This window comes from Thalassophryne amazonica, chromosome 1 (assembly GCF_902500255.1).
Source record: "Thalassophryne amazonica chromosome 1, fThaAma1.1, whole genome shotgun sequence".
NCBI classification, from domain to species: domain Eukaryota; kingdom Metazoa; phylum Chordata; class Actinopteri; order Batrachoidiformes; family Batrachoididae; genus Thalassophryne; species Thalassophryne amazonica.
In genome coordinates, this window is record NC_047103.1 from 163,727,487 (window position 1) to 163,742,086 (window position 14,600).

Consider the following 14,600-nt stretch of genomic DNA (forward strand, 5'->3'; position numbering starts at 1 on the left):
ACAAACACAGTTATGAGTAGTTGTTGGCGCTCTTTTTTCTTCTGGGCGAGAAGATTCTTATAAACAGATACGCAGAACACAGAACACTGTAAAAAAAAAAGGCATGCAAAATTGGACTAAAAATTCCGCGAAACGACGAGACCACGAAAGGTGAACCGCGTTATAGCGAGGGACCACTGTATTCTCTTTTCACATGTCAATAACTCTTGACATGTGGATATTTGCTTGCTCAATTAATAAGACACGCCTAATTTTTCAGATTTCTTTATTCTTAAAATGTATTTCTTTATTTATTTTATTGTGACAAACGAATGGAGACGACCAAACCTGATTGCAGCATGGGCGAAGGGAATGACGAAACTACAGTTGTTATTATCAATTTCATAGTCTAAAATGATCACACCACATAAAGTTAAGCTCAGCGCTGCTCTGGCTCCAGGCTCGAAGTCTGGAGAAAAAGGCGAGCAGTGCTTTCTCTACAGTCAGCGCTGTGGCCACGGATCGTGCTCGATAGACCAACAATCCCCCAAAAACGGGATTTGTATTGATTATTATGTAGTATAATCAGGAAAGTGTTATTTATGTAACATATGCATTGATTTGTATAATGGCACTGTTTATCAGGCCGATCATATTCATTTTTATGTGGATTCCAGTGCTGGTTCATTTTGGCGTATAATTTACGCCACCTCTCGACCTGGTGTATATTTTCAGCGCAGCGTACGCCAACGACCACATTGATAAATGCCAAGTGGCGCAGCCGTTTTGGCTTACACCCCATATACGCTCAAATATCGCCGTACGCACATTGATACGAGGCCCAATGTGAATGTAATATGCAGGTGCTGAGTCACTGTTCTTTGATTGAAGCCCCTTGGTCATTGATACATTAAAGTATAACTCAATGCTAAAATACCCTCAGACATATTAGCATAACAATCGGAAACACCTTTTGACCTCAGAAAATAGGTCAAGGTTAGCCATCTTTGAACTTGTCCAAGGCTGATGTCCCAGTAATACTCCCTGCAAATTTGAAGACTTTGGCAGTAATAGGACTGGACTTATGCTGAGCATGGATGGACAGAGGGACGGAGGGATGCAAGGCCTTCACAATACCCGATGGCCATATTTTGCCTCGGGTACAAACAAAAACAAACCAAAAATGATGATGATGACAGCAATGATGATCATAAATTGCATTTTCTGAACTATTTGTTTAAGGAATACATGTGAAACCGTGCACAATTCATGCACATACATATCAATGTCAATGTGCTGCCATGCAAGGCACTCAGCTGCAGGCCAGAAGCAATTTGTCCAGGGGGTCTTGGTGATTTGTGTTTACAGTCCAGTCCAGTTTGTTGTCTATCATCATTTTTCATCTTTTTATTTGAGCAACAAATTTACATGGATATAAGCAGACATTTAGTAAGGAAAATATATACATGATGCCCAAACGGAGTAGGCTGAAGTCTACGTGGACACTCAGGTACTTGTAGTTGTCCACAATGACCACCTCTGTTCCACTGATGATAACTGGGGTCTGACGGGTCTTCAGTATTCTGAAGTCCACCACCAGTTGCTTTGTCTTAGCAACTTTCAGCTGCAGGTGGTGAGTCCACACCACTCCACAAACCTGTATTATTGTCTCTTGTTTTACAATCAACAAACTGCTTAAAAGTGGGAAGGGATGTTGAAGGGTAACATGGTTAAAATCCCCAGAGATTGCAATAAAACTGCGGTGCAGGGTCTGTAGCTTTGCCGTCGTGGAAGTGATGACATCACTGGCATGTGACACGTCACGTCTGCCGCCAGAGGGATGCAAACCATAAGGATAATGGTGTGGGAAAACTCAAGAGGCAAATAATAAGGATGAAGACTCACCACCAACACCTCAATGTCTGGTTTCCATACACGCTCCTTCACCATAACATGTCCTGGATTGCACCACTTGTTGTTCGTGTAAGTCACAACTCCCCCACCTATCTTGTTGCCACTGTCGGTGCAGCTCCAGTTCCCCCACACCAACTGAAAGCTCACTACAGAGTCCACTATGTTGTCATGCAGCCATGTCTCCATGAAGCAAAAGTCTGAGTCCTCGTAATACACACTGTCGCACCTCATGAATGATATTAGTTAGTCCATTTTGTTCGCCAATGATCTTACGTTCCTCACAATAGAAGGAAGCTACGGCCGATATCTTCTCTCCTTTTCCGCCATCTCCTTATGGCTCTAGAGCCCTGGAATTTCCTCCACAGTTCTTTAGGGATATCATGTCTCTCTCCATTCAGGCATCTGCATCGGAGCTCCATCAGCTGATCCTTCTTGTAAGCAAAGGGGCCCTGGTGCTGCTCCGCCATTGTCAGGACCTGGCCCGGGAAATGTAAAATGGCTGGAAAACAATAAATAGCGAGTGAAGCAGCATGTATTTACTAGAGAAGTAATAAAAAAAAAAAAACTATTAAACTAAAAGAGAGGAAGAAAACAACTATAATAAAAAGTGGTTAACAAGACACAACAACGAGGAGCACTCTGGCAGGCAAATGTCCGTAACAGTGCCATCTTGGGAAAAAAGAAAAGCAATAGGGCAAAATTCTGCCCTATTGAAATATTTGTACAACTCCAATTCCAATGAAGTTGGGATGTTGTGTAAAATGTAAATAAAAACAGAATACCATGATTTGCAAATCTTCTTCAATCTATATTCAATTGAATACACCACAAAGACAAAATATTTAATGTTCAAACTGATAGACTTTGTTGTTTTTGTGCAAATATTTGCTCATTTTGAAATAGATGCCTGAAAAACATTTCAAAAAAGTTGGGACAGTGGTATGTTTACCGCTGTGTTACATCACCTTTCCTTCTAACAACACTCAATAAGTGTTTGGGAACTGAGGACACTAATTGTTGAAGCTTTGTAGGTGGAATTCTTTCCCATTCTTGCTTGATGTACAACTTCAGTTGTTCAACAGTCCAGGGTCTCCGTTGTCGTATTTTGTGCTTCATAATGCACCACACATTTTCAATGGGCGACAGGTCTGGACTGCAGGTAGGCCAGTCTAGTACCCGCACTCTTTTACTATGAAGCCACGCTGTTGTAACACGTGCAGAATGTGGCTTGGCATTGTCTTGCTGAAATAAGCAGGGACATCCCTGAAAAAGACGTTGCTTGGATGGCAGCATGTGTTGCTCCAAAACCTGGATGTACCTTTCAGCATTGATGGTGCCATCACAGATGTGTAAGTTGTCCATGTCATGGGCACAAACACACCCCCATACCATCACAGATGCTGGCTTTTGAACTTTGCAGTGGTCACAATCTGGATGGTCTTTTTCCTCTTTTGTCCAAAGGACACACATCCACGATTTCCAAAAACAATTTGAAATGTGGACTCATCAGACCACAGCACACTTTTCCACTTTGCGTTCCATCTGTGGCCTTTCTGTGTGGAGGTTGCATGTTCTCCCCATGTTTGCGTGGGTTTCCTCGGGGTGCTCCAGTTTCCTCCCACATCCAAAGACATGCAGGTAAGGTGGATTGGAATCTTTATAATTGTCCAGGTCTTCCTTGCAAAAGAGATCTCGATCTCAATGGGACTAACCTGGTTAAATAAAGGTTAAATTAAATTTGGTACTTTAACGTTTCCCATAATCTCTCTGCGGTTCCCAGAATGCACCATGGCACCAGCAGAGTTCTGGTGTTTCAAAGCCATGTAAACAAAGGCTAGCGGGAATGTGGTTGGCATTGATTCAGGAAGTTCACGAGCGATTATAATAATGACATGTTCTCTCAATTTGAGAGGGTTATCTAGAGGAGGTGTAGCACCTGTGATGGACTTCTGTCGTGCCCGTTGTTGTCTTGTTGTCCATACTTCATGAGGTGTGTTTATACTGTGCCCTAAATCGGAACTCTGCTGAAACTGACCTCTCGCATGAGTCACAAACCACAAGACAGCACGAGATTCAGAACTGCGAAACAGCGAATTAGCTCACTAGTTTAGCAACTACACACCAATATAAAAATTTTATAAAACCTGTAACGGACATAATCAGCCTGTTGAAGGTATAATTGTTCAAGGACAAAACAAAGGTACACTCTTCAGTGTGTGTGTGTGTGTGTGTGTGTGTGTTTGTAATATTTGCTGCATCACTTCATTGGTGGAATCAGGACGTTCTTGTTGGTTCAGAACATGTTAAAGAACATACAGCTGCTTACTTTCAGTACTGACCGACACCAGATGAATTAATCCCTGTGATTATGGGCTACATGGAAGAAAAGGTGAGTGTGTCTCTGATTGATTAACATTCAAGTGTCAGTTTTGTTTCTTCTTTGTCTTTTTCAAACAGATAGTCATGGGAATGGTGTTAAATCCCCTGTGGGGTCTTGAGCACGTTTGATACTTCAGATGTGTGTGTTTGTATCTGTAGTCTCGACTCACTGACTGCATCAGTTGCTACAGACGTGGCAAAATTCATAATGCTGGAAACTTACTATACAAGTATAGTTAATGTAGACATATCACACACAAGAGTAAATGAGTTGCTAAAATTAAATAACATTTGTAATATTCCTGCCCTTCACCCTCAGGGTCAATCACTAAATTGATGTTTGAATAGATCTTTGAATTTTTACAGTATGTGGATATTCAATTCCTTTCAGAAGTCAGATCGATTCAACCTTGCAGTGGATGTGGGTTGTGGTTCTGGACAAGGCACAAGATTATTGGCCCCTTACTTTACCAAGGTTGTTGGAACAGATATAAGTCCAGCCCAGCTTGAGATGGCAACGACCAACGACAATCCTCCAAATGTCTCGTACAGGTAAAGTGGAAGCCTTTACAAGAATTAATGATTGTGAATGATCCTGTCAATGAAAATATTATGTCTCTGTCATATTTTTATGTGTGTGTTCGACCTGTTCAAAATTTCAAATGTTGCAAAATCTTTTGGGCCACATGTTCTTGTTCCACCAATAAAATAAAAGATCTGCGCCAAATTTTATTGTAATTGGACATTATTTAGGGGTTCCCCACAAAGCAACAATTTTCCCCAAACAAGCAATGTAGTAATCCAGTAATTCCAGTAATGTTCTCCTCTGGGTGACCAATTAACCACCACTTTTTGTTATTAGAAGTCATCACATGTACCTGTAAAAGAAAAATATAATAGCATCAGAGTCTGTTACTTAAGTGCTGATTAGAGTTAGCTTGAGTTACTATATTCACAGAAACATTAATTCACTGACATTGCGAAATCTTGCAACAGAGAGACAGAGAGCGAGAAGGAGACAATTATTTCATTTGGTAAAAGTTCAGAAAACAGCAAAACAAATGTACGTTCGGTTGTCCTGGAAGACACTATTCAGCATTTTTGGAGCCATTTGAGGAGAGTTGGTCGGATGCTGGGTTGCTGTTTGTGGCCGCTGAGGAGGATTAGCTGCGAAGCTAATGCAGCAGTTACCATCAGGCCCATCAGGCCCACGGCTGCAGCCGTGGTTACCATCAGCCCCATGGCTACAGTAGCAGTTACCATCAGACCCACGGCTACAGCGGTGGGTACCATCAGGCCTATGGCTACAGTAGCAGTTACCATCAGGCCCATCAGGCCCACGGCTGCAGCCGTGGTTACCATCAGCCCCATGGCTACAGTAGCAGTTACCATCAGACCCACAGCTACAGCGGTGGGTACCATCAGCCCCATGGCTACAGTAGCAGTTACCATCAGACCCACGGCTACAGCGACGGGTACCATCAGGGGCCCATGGCTACAGGGGCAGGTACCATCAGGGGCCCATGGCTACAGCGGCGGGTACCATCAGGGGCCCATGGCTACAGTGACAGGTACCATCAGGGGCCCATGGCTACAGCGGTGGGTACCATCAGGGGCCCATGGCTACAACGGTGGGTACCATCAGGGTCCCATGGCTACAGCGGCGGGTAACATCAGGAGCCCATGGCTACAGCGGCGGGTACCATCAGGGTCCCATGGCTACAGCGGCGGGTACCATCAGGGTCCCATGGCTACAGCGGCGGGTACCATCAGGGTCCCATGGCTACAGTGGCATGTACCATCAGGGGCCCATGACTACAGCGGCGGGTACCATCAGAGGCCCATGGCTACAGCGGCGGGTACCATCAGGGCCCATGACTACAGCGGCATGTACCATCAGGGGCCCATGACTACAGCGGCGGGTACCATCAGGGTCCCATGGCTATAGCGGCGGGTACCATCAGGAGCCCATGACTACAGCGGTGGGTACCATCAGGGTCCCATGACTACAGCGGCGGGTACCATCAGGGTCCCATGACTACAGCGGCGGGTACCATCAGGGTCCCATGGTGACAGCGGCAGGTACCATCAGTGGCCCATGACTACAGTGGCATGTACCATCAGAGGCCCATGACTACAGCGGCATGTACCATCAGTGGCCCATGACTACAGCGGCTGGTACCACCATGCCAAAAAACGAGTGCGTGAACTGGAACAGTATACAAGGATGGATGATGTTATTGTAACAGGATGGAACACCAATCAATCAATTCAATCAATTTTATTTACATAGCGCCAAATCACAACAAACAGTTCCCCCAAGGCGCTTTATATTGTAAGGCAAGGCCATACAATAATTACGTAAAAACCCCAACGGTCAAAACGACCCCCTGTGAGCAAGCACTTGGCTACAGTGGGAAGGAAAAACTCCCTTTTAACAGGAAGAAACCTCCAGCAGAACCAGGCTCAGGGAGGGGCAGTCTTCTGCTGGGACTGGTTGGGGCTGAGGGAGAGAACCAGGAAAAAGACATGCTGTGGAGGGGAGCAGAGATCAATCACTAATGATTAAATGCAGAGTGGTGCATACAGAGCAAAAGGAGAAAGAAACACTCAGTGCATCATGGGAACCCCCCAGCAGTCTAAGTCTATAGCAGCATAACTAAGGGATGGTTCAGGGTCACCTGATCCAGCCCTAACTATAAGCTTTAGCAAAAAGGAAAGTTTTAAGCCTAATCTTAAAAGTAGAGAGGGTGTCTGTCTCCCTGATCCGAATTGGGAGCTGGTTCCACAGGAGAGGAGCCTGAAAGCTGAAGGCTCTGCCTCCCATTCTACTCTTACAAACCCTAGGAACTACAAGTAAGCCTGCAGTCTGAGAGCGAAGCGCTCTATTGGGGTGATATGGTACTATGAGGTCCCTAAGATAAGATGGGACCTGATTATTCAAAACCTTATAAGTAAGAAGAAGAATTTTAAATTCTATTCTAGAATTAACAGGAAGCCAATGAAGAGAGGCCAATATGGGTGAGATATGCTCTCTCCTTCTAGTCCCTGTCAGTACTCTAGCTGCAGCATTTTGAATTAACTGAAGGCTTTTCAGGGAACGTTTAGGACAACCTGATAATAATGAATTACAATAGTCCAGCCTAGAGGAAATAAATGCATGAATTAGTTTTTCAGCATCACTCTGAGACAAGACCTTTCTAATTTTAGAGATATTGCGTAAATGCAAAAAAGCAGTACTACATATTTGTTTAATATGCGCATTGAATGACATATCCTGATCAAAAATGACTCCAAGATTTCTCACAGTATTACTAGAGGTCAGGGTAATGCCATCCAGAGTAAGGATCTGGTTAGACACCATGTTTCTAAGATTTGTAGGGCCAAGTACAATAACTTCAGTTTTATCTGAGTTTAAAAGCAGGAAATTAGAGGTCATCCATGTCTTTATGTCTGTAAGACAATCCTGCAGTTTAGCTAATTGGTGTGTGTCCTCTGGCTTCATGGATAGATAAAGCTGGGTATCATCTGCATAACAATGAAAATTTAAGCAATGCCGTCTAATAATACTGCCTAAGGGAAGCATGTATAAAGTGAATAAAATTGGTCCTAGCACAGAACCTTGTGGAACTCCATAATTAACCTTAGTCTGTGAAGAAGATTCCCCATTTACATGAACAAATTGTAATCTATTAGATAAATATGATTCAAACCACCGCAGCGCAGTGCCTTTAATACCTATGGCATGCTCTAATCTCTGTAATAAAATTTTATGGTCAACAGTATCAAAAGCAGCACTGAGGTCTAACAGAGCAAGCACAGAGATGAGTCCACTGTCTGAGGCCATAAGAAGATCATTTGTAACCTTCACTAATGCTGTTTCTGTACTATGATGAATTCTAAAACCTGACTGAAACTCTTCAAATAGACCATTCCTCTGCAGATGATCAGTTAGCTGTTTTACAACTACCCTTTCAAGAATGTTTGAGAGAAAAGGAAGGTTGGAGATTGGCCTATAATTAGCTAAGATAGCTGGGTCAAGTGATGGCTTTTTAAGTAATGGTTTAATTACTGCCACCTTAAAAGCCTGTGGTACATAGCCAACTAATAAAGAAAGATTGATCATATTTAAGATCGAAGCATTAAATAATGGTAGGGCTCCCTTGAGCAGCCTGGTAGGAATGGGGTCTAATAGACATGTTGATGGTTTGGATGAAGTAACTAATGAAAATAACTCAGACAGAACAATCGGAGAGAAAGAGTCTAACCAAATACCGGCATCACTAAAAGCAGCCAAAGATAACGATACGTCTTTGGGATGGTTATGAGTAATTTTTTTCTCTAATAGTTAAAATTTTATTAGCAAAGAAAGTCATGAAGTCATTACTAGTTAAAGTTAAAGGAATACTCAGCTCAATAGAGCTCTGACTCTTTGTCAGCCTGGCTACAGTGCTGAAAAGAAACCTGGGGTTGTTCTTATTTTCTTCAATTAGTGATGAGTAGTAAGATGTCCTAGCTTTACGGAGGGCTTTTTTATAGAGCAACAGACTGTTTTTCCAGGCTAAGTGAAGATCTTCTAAATTAGTGAGATGCCATTTCCTCTCCAACGTACGGGTTATCTGCTTTAAGCTGCGAGTTTGTGAGTTATACCACAGAGTCAGGCACTTCTGATTTAAGGCTCTCTTTTTCAGAGGAGCTACAGCATCCAAAGTTGTCTTCAATGAGGATGTAAAACTATTGACGAGATACTCTATCTCACTTACAGAGTTTAGGTAGCTACTCTGCACTGTGTTGGTATATGGCATTAGAGAACATAAAGAAGGAATCATATCCTTAAACCTAGTTACAGTGCTTTCTGAAAGACTTCTAGTGTAATGAAACTTATTCCCCACTGCTGGGTAGTCCATCAGAGTAAATGTAAATGTTATTAAGAAATGGTCAGACAGAAGGGAGTTTTCAGGGAATACTGTTAAGTCTTCAATTTCCATACCATAAGTCAGAACAAGATCTAAGATATGATTAAAGTGGTGGGTGGACCCATTTACATTTTGAGCAAAGCCAATTGAGTCTAATAATGGATTAAATGCAGTGTTGAGGCTGTCATTCTCAGCATCTGTGTGGATGTTAAAATCGCCCACTATAATTATCTTAGCTGAGCTAAGCACTAAGTCAGACAAAAGGTGTGATAATTCACAGAGAAACTCACAGTAACGACCAGGTGGACGATAGATAATAACAAATAAAACTGGTTTTTGGGACTTCCAATTTGGATGGACAAGACTAAGAGTCAAGCTTTCAAATGAATTAAAGCTCTGTCTGGGTTTTTGATTAATTAATAAGCTGGAATGGAAGATTGCTGCTAATCCTCCGCCTCGGCCCGTGCTACGAGCATTCTGGCAGTTAGTGTGACTCGGGGGTGTTGACTCATTTAAACTAACATATTCATCCTGCTGTAACCAGGTTTCTGTAAGGCAGAATAAATCAATATGTTGATCAATTATTATATCATTTACTAACAGGGATTTAGAAGAGAGAGACCTAGTGTTTAATAGACCACATTTAAAAATTAAATTAATTAATAAATTAATTTAAAAAATAATAATTTAACAATTTAATTTAATTTAATTTAATAAATTAATTTAAAAATAAAAAATGTAAAAATTCACACCTTCACGGTTATCATGAATGCAGAATTTGGAGCCAGCCTTAAAAGGACATTCAGAGAACTGCAGGTTTTGACATTTCCACACTTTGCTTCATTTTTCAGCACTGGAGGTTGGGCCTTGAATAAACACACAACTATGACAAATTATGAAGAAAGAAAAGTAAAACTTTGTACAGTAATGCTAAAACGCCGGCCCTGGTGGTTAGCTGTTGAAAGGCTTGGAAGCATTAAGAAGACACATTGTTTGAGAAAAGTCTTTTTGTGAACAAGGTTTAAACAAAGTGACAAAATGATTAGATGGTACCAAAGGGAAATGTTGTGTGGGCCGCCAGAAGAGGAGGTACTGCTGGCCCACCATCAGAGGGCGCCCTGCCTGAAGTGCGGGCTTCAGGCACGAGAGGGCGCTGCCGCCCCACAAGAGCGGCCGGGGTGACAGCTGTCACTCATCGGCTATGACAGCTGTCACCAATCATCTGCTCCTCACCCCTAATAAAGCAGGACGACACCTCCACCACGTTACCGAGATATCGTTCTACCAAGGAGGTAACGTTCTCAGCCTGAGTGTTATCACTACTAACGTTGTTTCAGTGAATACGTTGTTGCAGCTGTCTTCCTGAGGAACCGGCGTATGTCACGACTGCTTCGCTCTGCATCCCGCCAGTTAAGTGGTTGACAGTCGCTACACGAGTGTGGATGAGAGGTGCAGGTGGAATAACCACCATACTTGTTACGGGGTGTACACACACCCACACCTGACTGTTTTTGCTCTTCGCCAGCAGTACCAGATCCGACACGCAGAGACGGTGGCCACCTGGGGACTCGGAACTTGGCGGCTCCAGTATTCTCCTGGTTCGGTGGCGGAGGAAATCGTGTGGTTCCGGTTCTTCTCCAGACAGACGTCTCCTATCGTCGAGCCTGCCCACACGACACCTTGATTGATTGATTCTGTATTCGTTCTATAATCCGCTGTGTGTAGTTGTGGCATTCACAACAGTAAAGTGTTCATATTTGACTTCTTCTATTGTCCGTTCATTTGTGCCCCCTGTTGTGGGTCCGTGTCACTACACTTTCACAACAGGAAAGCTCACAATGAATATTTTAAAATATGTTTGGGGTTTATTAATTTTTGTTTATCATGTGGTAAATCCTAATACAATTAAGTCAAAGCTTTGGACCGAATATCAACGTAGGTTGATGTAAATATATGGTGTTGATTATATGTGATACACCATAGTTCAAAATTTCTTGGGGGTATGAAGATCTTGAAGGTATTTGGTATTTGGTGAAGGTATTTTAAGTATTTATTTAAGTATAGTATTTTAACATGATTTGTTAAGATAAACTATTGTAGGCTTCAATGATACATACATATGGGTTTATTAAAGGTATTCATGAAAATAATATGGTTCATGTTGCCGACATTACTGAGTGAAGCTCTTCGCCATCTCGCCATGTCATTTAGGTTGTTCAGACTTCTTTTTTTTTTTCAATAAAATGGTACTGGGGAGCATTAGCATGGCTAAAACCCTCCAGCTTCTGTACTGGAATGGGCAGGGACACTGGCAATCACAAGTTGATCGCAACACAAGTCAAATAAATTTGATTCAGAGAAATAAATTGGCAGGAAATGTCATCTACAATAAAATATTCTTAAATCTGGTATGTTATTTTCACACGAATATTCTGCCTGTGATTTAAAGAATATCGCAGATTCTCAGTCAATTTTGACTGAGAACAGATGACAGAAATCTGAGTGGCACTATAAGTGGCCAATTTCAATCAATCAATCAATCAATCAATCAATCACTTTGTGTCCAAAGTGCATTACAGTAAAAGCAAAGACTCACAAAAATAAAAAAAAAACACATACAAAAGTTAAAACAGCACATAAAAACAAACCATGTCACAGCACCACTAGGTATTAAAAGGCGACTTATTTTTTTATTTTAAAATGTATTTATTTATTTATTTTTGCTTAAATTTAAATCATTTGGATGCTACTAGGGTGACCATATTTTAATGAGCTGTCTCAGAGAAAATCATGCGGGGGTGGCTGGATGACCAACTCTGATTTTAATGAAATGTTCACCATATACACTTCAAGCAGACTGATTAGGAAAGGCAAAGTTAGTTTTTCCACCAGGCAAAATTTTACATGAATACTAGTCAGTTCAAAGTTTGATGTCAAAATGGCCTCAGATTGTGTTACATTAAAAATACAGTAAAAATGGGCAACTTTGACATATCACTTCTCAATTCTCGACAGGTAGATAGAAAAAGTGATTGCGGCTTATATTCAGGTGCACTCTATGGTCCGGAAATTACAGAAGTATTGTGCAAGGATAATTTTTCTCTTAAAACTGATACAGCTAGTATACATTTTGTGTCAGCTTACAAAGGTAATGGCATACGAGGTCTGTGAGAAAATTATCCGACCTTTTTATTTTTTTCAAAAACTATATGGATTTGACTCACGTGCGCTTGCATCAGACAAGCTTGAACCTTCGTGCGCATGCGTGAGTTTTTTCACACCTGTCGGTTGCGTCATTTGCCTGTGGGCAGGCTTTGTGGGAGGAGTGGTCCAGTCCCCTCGGCGGATTTTCATTCTCAGCAAACAGCTGAGCGACTGCCGCTTTGTTCCATGAATTTTCTTTTCAGAAACTCTGCCAGACAGCCAGCTGGAAACCAATTGGAAGATTCAGGTGGCTTTCGGTGAAGATTGTATCAGTATCACACAGATTAAGGACCATTAAAACTGGATTAAAAACAGGCCACGGCGGCGGAGGGCGCACCGCACCCCGAGCGGCCATCGACAGGCTGAAACGAGCAGATCACTAACAAATTTAAGGCTCTGCTGATGCAGGACGTCGTGTGACTACACTGTAAAATATAATAAGTTGACTTTACTTAAAAAAATATGCAAAGTCGTTGCCTTAAAAAAAGTAATTTATGTTAACTTAGATACATTAGATTTGATTAACTAATTTTTTGTTAGTTCTCTGTACTCAATTGAACTTAAATAAATTATATTCTAGTAACTTATTCATTTTGAGTTTGCAGTACTCAAATAAACTTAAAAACCTAGATTATAGTAACTTGTTTATTTTGAGTTTATTGTGGGCAGTCTAAGGCACACCTGTGCACTAATCATGGTGTCTAATCAGCATCTTGGTATGGCACACCTGTGAGGTGGGATGGATTATCTCAGCAAAGGAGAAGTGCTCACTATCACAGATTTAGACTGGTTTGTGAACAATATTTGAGGGAAATGGTGATATTGTGTATGTGGAAAAAGTTTTAGATCTTTGAGTTCATCTCATACAAAAATGGGAGCAAAACCTAAAGTGTTGCGTTTATATTTTTGTTGAGTATATATATATATATATATATATATATATATATATATATATATATATATATATATATATATAAATAAAACTTTCCACCATTAAACTTTGACACATAATCTCATATTATTCAGGTTACAGCTAAAAATAAACACCAAATGCCAGTTTTTGTACAAAGGTATTTATCAATATCATGCTATTAATGATGTGAACATACAATGACTGGTTAAGCATCACTGTAACAATATTATTACATTTTAATATTACATTTTACACTTTCTCACACTTAGATTTAATTTCATGCTTAAAACTTTAGTTCTGTTCTAAGATTTTTATGTAAACTAAAGGAAAACAACATTACCTGAGTAAGAAATGACAGAATAAACATGGCTACACTTGGATACAAATATATATATATATATATATAGAGAGAGAGAGAGAGAGAGAGAGAGAGACTCTGCTAGTAGAGTTTTTGATGATTACAAGTTCTTACTTTCTTACTGTGATCACTTCAGCATGGTGTGGCTCTAATGTGAAGCTGATATGACAGACATTCTTTGAATTTCCACAGTAATGTGTTGTTGTCATTCTCTGTCAAGATAGCATCTTGTCATGATAATGAATGGCTTGGAGTCTCTACTCGTAGAGTTTCTGATCAGTGTCTCAGATTCTACCAAATCACAGACTCTACTTTGACACACACACACACACACACACACACACACACACACACACACACACACACACACACACACACACACACACACACACACACACACACATATATATATATATAATGGAAATAAGATTTTTTTTTAGCAAATTTAAATTACAACCCCAATTCCAATGAAGTTGGGATGTTGTGTAAAATGTAAATAAAAACAGAATACAATTATTTAAAAATCATCTCCAACCTATATTCAGTTGAATACACCACAAAGACAAGATATTTAATGTTCAAATTGATAGACTTTGCTGTTTTTGTGCAAATATTTGCTCATTTTGAAATGGATGCCTGCAACACATTTCAAAAAAGTTGGGACGGGGCAACAAAAGAGTGGGAAAGTTGATGAATGCTCAAAGAACAACTGTTTGGAAACAGGTGAGTGTCATGATTGGGTATTAAAGAAGCATCCCCAAAAGGCTCAGCTATTCACAAGCAAAGATGTGGTGAAGATCACCACTTTGTGAAAAACTGCATGAAAAAATAGTCCAACAGTTTAAGAACAATGTTTCTCAATGTTCACTTGCAAGGAATATAGGAATTCCATCATCTACAGTCCGTAGCAGGGGTGGTGGCCAAGTGGTTAATGCGC